The sequence below is a fragment of the Vigna umbellata genome, chromosome 4 (genome assembly GCF_029865625.1).
Source record: "Vigna umbellata cultivar VRB3 chromosome 4, Vumbellata_1.0, whole genome shotgun sequence".
In the NCBI taxonomy this organism is placed as follows: Eukaryota; Viridiplantae; Streptophyta; class Magnoliopsida; order Fabales; family Fabaceae; genus Vigna; species Vigna umbellata.
The window spans coordinates 30,116,331-30,122,210 of NC_142168.1; the positions used below are offsets into that span (position 1 = coordinate 30,116,331).

Below are 5,880 nucleotides of genomic sequence, written 5' to 3' on the forward strand. Positions count from 1 at the left end.
TCACCAACATGTATTATTATTCCATACGCATAAAAAATGTTCGGTTATCATACTTAATATATATAGCATACATACATACTATAATACATATTATATACAAATCCATATTAACATTGTACTTTGTGTTACATTAATAATCATGTGTACCATAAGTCGTGTAATATTATGATATCATAATAAAAGATTATTATCTACCGTGTTTATAATATTTTAACACAATATTTTTGTGTCATTTCATATAATAACAAAAATCAAAGCATAAATCTCAAAATCACTATTACTTTGTTAATAAAAATCTAAAGTCACTAAATTACTAAAGTATTATACTTTTACTAAAACATAATACCTTTAAAACTAACCATACAAAATAAAATATTGCAATTTCATATGTTTTACTACATAAAAATACCAAACTCGTAATTTTGTTTCTATTGTAAAAAATACTAAATAATCAAATTTCATTCTTGTCAACTTTTTTAAACGAAGCTTAGGCTTTATACTTAAATTTATACCTAACAAAAAGGTTAAATTTATACCTAAATCAACAATCTAAACATACCATCTATTATGAACTAACATTTATTCATTTTAAAAAAAAAAATACATGCAAAGCCCTATCACTAAGTATACAACCATTTTCATTCAATCAACCTAAGAAAAAGAGACACATAAAAATTTACGAAGAATGATTTCTTATCATGTAGAAATATTCTAATCTATACAATGATTTGTGAGGTGAACTTGGATCTAAAAAAATAACAACTAATTCAAAAATTTGAAAAAATAAATAAAGAACAAGTGTTTGGTCCCAAGAGTCATGAGAATTGAACTTATGGAATTGTGTTTATATGTGGTATCACAAAAATATGTTTTGTTTATATATTTTATTCTTGTTGAATATGAGTTGATAAATTGTTTTAATCAATTTGATTGAGTCATACATGTTGATAAATTATTTGAGTTGTGTATTGTTGAGTCGTGTTATTAACTTAAATTATTAATGTACTAAATGGTTTGTGATGATGATATATGAATAAGAGAAGTTGAATGAAAAATTTGTGTAACACAGTGACACAAGTTATTTGTAAATTTTTTTAAATTACTTATTTTAGTAAATAAGAAAAACATTATTTTGATAAAAAAAAAAAAACAGAGACTCAGTGTCTCCATTGTAATTCATATTTGTCGTGTAAAGAATAAAAGACTGATTAAAAAAAACAACAAAAAGTGAAGTTCAATTAATAAAAGTGATGACACAAAAATCTTAGTTAGATAAATTTAAGTATTTTTATTTACTTTATGAAATTTAAATCTGTTGTCTTTGAAAAGTTAAAAATAAATAGTTTTAGTAGTTATTAGCTTATAAATTACAAATTATTTGAGCTGATTTTTCACTTGTAACCTAGTAATTATTTTTTACTAATAATCCGTATATTTAATAAATTTTCTTATTACCTTTAAATTTTCTTTACTTATTTTTATCAGTTTTCAATTTTCTATAGATAAAAGGTATAATGAAATAAATAAAATAAATAAATAAAAAGACTTATCCAAATAACATAATATAAAAATTTAAAAACTAAATATAAACATTATATGTAAAACCTCATAAAATGATATTTTAGAAGTCCTAATGGTTTAAAAAAAAATAGTGAGATTTAGTTATTCTAATATTAAATGATTTATTTATAAATAGTTTTTGTTATAAACGAGTTTCATTATTTTAAAACGTATCATCTCACTAGAAACCATTTTTCTAAAGTTTCATACCTTCCCTCTAAAAGATCTGACTCCTGATTAATCTCTTTGACAATCAGGAGGTACCTAATCGATCACGGTAACAAAATCTACGTTTCTACCCAATCAATTTTTTCAATAGAGCAAGTAAATTTCAATTCTTTTTTCTCTTATCGTTCTTAATTAAGATCATGCTTAATGATCTCTTGTCGCATGTGCGTTGTAATGTTCTTTCCTAGTTTCATGTTGATGAGAGGTCTTAAGGACTTTTGATGATCTTTATTAGGTGTTTTTAGGCATTTTTAAAGTTCCTTGAGCACTAAGCAAGGGTTCGGTGTTTATAGAGCTCTCTTGCTTCGGTGTAAAGTAAGAGAAGCTAGTGTTTTTATTTTAATTTGAGTTACAAAGTATGTTAATTTTGATGTTTGACTCGTGTGTTTTGTTTTAATATGCATGTGTGATTGAATGAAAATGGTTGTATGAATCTGATTAAATGTGATTATTGTCTTGTGTTTGGTTAGTGTTGTGAAGGTTGATGGTATGAAATTAATATAGCATAGAGGAAACAAAATATATGTTGAGATGTTAGTCATTTTGACCTTAAAAAGGGGGTTTTCGGTGTGGGAGTTTTTGAGCTAAGGGTTACATAGAGTAAACTTAATTTTAGAGTTTGTTTATATGTGAATTGTGATTGGTTAAGGTTGTTAATTAGTTGAAATTTGTTTTGGACAGAGGTATTAGTTTTTTGGTGATGTTTTTGGATGGTTTTTAGGTGCGAATTGGGGCTCTTTAGTAGTGAAATTTTGATGTGCATGTTCTAAGATAGGTTGGAGTGGTTGNTTTAATACATTTTGATATTTAAATTTGAAAATTATCATTAATTTTAATAAATTTTGATATTTAAATTTGAAAATGAATATATATACTTATTTGAATTCACCAATGACATTAATTTATTTGTATTTGTTAAACTATGTTTGTTTTAAACTGACATTTAAATTAAAAATGATCAAACGATATATACAATTCAATAATAAAAAATATATTTCACAAGTCAAAAAATTTAACACAATTAAATTAAAAATAATATATATGTTCATTTTTCAATTTTGATATCAAACTCTATCAAAATTTGAAATATAAACAAATTCTAATTATGCATTACTTTCAAATGGAAAATAAGACCGTTATAAAAGAAAAATTAAGGTGATTGGTACAATTGGTACATACTCCCATAAATATTATAGGACACTATATGTTGCAATAATAAGCACTATTATACAAATATACACTAAAATAAGTACATGACTTCTTGTAAATGTAAAAAAAAAAATGATACTTAAATACAAGGATTAAACATGTTTAGTCTCTAAACTATCAAGCGAATTTGCTTTTAGTCCCTCTTTCAAAGTAAGGTACATTTTAGTCCTCCTCCTTAAGGAAACCTTAATTTTTGGTCCTCCAAAACTAACACCGTTAAAAATCAGCTGAGTTGACTGACGGCGCAACGCCCCCCCCACCCCCCACCGCGCTTGAGATGTTCCCACCGCCCCTCAGCCACCGATGACCCTCCCCTCCCTTCGGGATCTCCTCCTCACGGTTCTATCCGTCTGCTTCCTCATCTCCTCCTCCAAGCCCAACATCGCTTCCACCCGCTGCCCCTTCCCGCGCCGCTTCCTCAAATTCCCCACCATGTCCCTCACCACAACACCTTCCAAAAATACCACCACAGCCACTGCCCTCAACACCCTACCCCCACACCGCATCTCCCCAATCCCTCTCCGACTGGCTCAAACCATGCCTCCCCTCCGAGTCCTTCGCCTCGTGGGGCGTCAAGCCCGACATAAAAAACGTGCACAACCTCTGACTCGAACTCTCCCAGGGAGAAACCTCCCTCGCCGATTCCACTCCTTTGGTTCAGACGGTTCACGTCGTCCTCGTCCCCGTCACCGCTAAACACGATCATAGAATTGCAAACAATTCACAAAATTAATAACATCAAACTCTATAAAAAAACGAAAATTGGGGGGAAATGGTGATGAACCTCAAGCATGTCTTTGGCGAGAACAATGGTGATGACGCCGGCGCTGCAGCCCATGCCACCAAGGTTGAAGCTTTTGACATTGCCACGGAGCTTGTACTTCTTAACGATCATGGCAGAAAGGGAGGGCGTGAAGTTGACGACGAGGATTCCGATGTCCTTGGATTTGACGCAGGTGTTAGCGAAGAGGCTGTCAAGGGCGCCGAACATGACCTGCTCGGCCTCTTCCCTGGCAGTAGGTGTCCTTGTCGAGGCAAGAGCGGAGGAGAATCTTGCGCTGGAAATCAAGGGAGGATGGGAGGAAGTCGCCGGTGAGGGTGGAGTGGTGGATGAACTTTTGGAAGTGGACAGTGAGGTGATTTGGGGGACGGTAGTAGGAGAAGTCGAGGAGGTAGATGGAGGTGGGGCAGGTCATGATGTACAGGGTGGATCCGTGTCATCACATGTGCCAAGAGTTAGGAAGGAAAACGGTGAACACACGTGGCAAGACGTTAGCTGATGCCAAGAGTTAGGAAGGAAAACGGTGAACACACGTGGCAAGACGTTAGCTAACTCAGCTTGTTTTTAACAGTGTTAGTTTTGGAAGACAACAATTAAGGATTACTTAAGAATGAGAACTAAAATGTACCTTACTTTGAAAGAGGGACTAAAAACAAATTCGCTTAATAGTCTAGGAACTGAAAACATATTTAACCGTAAATACAACATAGTCCTACGGTTAACTTCAATGCCAACAAAAAAATATAAAGGGTTTCTTTGCAACAATTATATCTCTCTCGTAAATTTAGGAGGATTGGAAAGTTAGATCAAAATCATGAATCAAATATACAGGGAAACAACCTTTATGCTCCTCCTATATTGAATAAATAGGATTAACATAACTAAAGGAATAATCAAATTGGACTATCGTAATACACATAGTAAAGTAGCTAATATAATGATTGAGCCAGTCAAATTGGACTATCGTAATAAGTTTAAAAGTATGTTTAACATAAGTAAACTAGATGTTTTCTTAAGTATTTGATTTAAGGAAGAGATTGTTAGTAGTTAAGTTATTAAAACTTCTATTTTGCATTTAAATTGTTTTAGATTTGATTCAATAAGATTAGGTTATGTTGACTGATACTCTCGGAAGATGTTAAAATTTAGCTTCTGATTTTTAAGTATCATACATGATGTGGGTAGTTTTTTATGCTTCTTCTAACTATCTCTGTACTTTTGAAACCGTGGTTTGAAAAATGGAAACTACGTTAAAAACATAAACCAGTTTGGTTAGCTTCTGAAGCACTTGAAGTAACACAAAGGATTATGCAGAGAAAGGGGAAAATAACATTATTTGTTTACTACTAATTACTGCGACCTTATCAGAAAAGTTAACCTTTTTTCCCTTTTTTCCTCTCCTGTCTATATATATAAGGTTGTGCTGAAGCCGGATCGATCACATTCCGGCTATCGGCATGGTATTTACATCAGATCCGACAGTAAGTCCCCTGCCGGCACCTTGTCGGTCCGAGACGATTCAATATCATTGCATTTACAAAACCAATAGCTTCTGGTAAATTATCAGCAATGAAAAGGGCATAAACTAGACTATTATAGATCAAAGGATTATGAAAAATTCTCTTGGCAATAAATAAATTCAGAATACAAACCATAACCGTCGTCTGCAATTGTACCTTTGAATACGGTGTGATCTGGCTTTGTTGACAACTCCTTATGATAGAGGCGTAAGTATTCGATTGACATATTCTTGTGTAATCACTTATCGTGAATTTGAATGCTTTCTTGAACTATAATTGATAAATCCTAACGTGATTTATCTGAATTAGATCAAGGAAGCACTCAACCTTCACGACAAGTGACGCTTAAAGAATGACAAATTCAGGGCTAATTATTCCCTCGATCTCCATCTGCTTGGAAACGAAAACAGAAGTAGCGTGGAGAAGATTGAGAACATGATGGAAAGGGGAGTCAGGGTGAAAGGATTTGGCAAAACAGAAGAAAGCTTGGGAATGAAACAAGAGAGACAACCCTAGCCGCTATTTGTTTCCAGCAATAGATAACAGGGGAGCACCAAATTGGAATAAATTAGGTCAAATCTG

At 32.6% G+C, this 5,880-nt stretch overlaps 1 long non-coding RNA gene across 1 annotated transcript; it reads right to left on the reverse strand.

Annotated features, from left to right (window-relative positions):
• Positions 1–2,909: 2,909 nt before the first annotated feature.
• LOC148199817 (uncharacterized) lies at positions 2,910–5,880 on the reverse strand. The gene is made up of 2 exons (XR_015785658.1): positions 3,782–5,880; positions 2,910–3,689 (listed from the first exon to the last, which is right to left on the reverse strand). It is a non-coding gene; the product is annotated as an uncharacterized LOC148199817 (long non-coding RNA).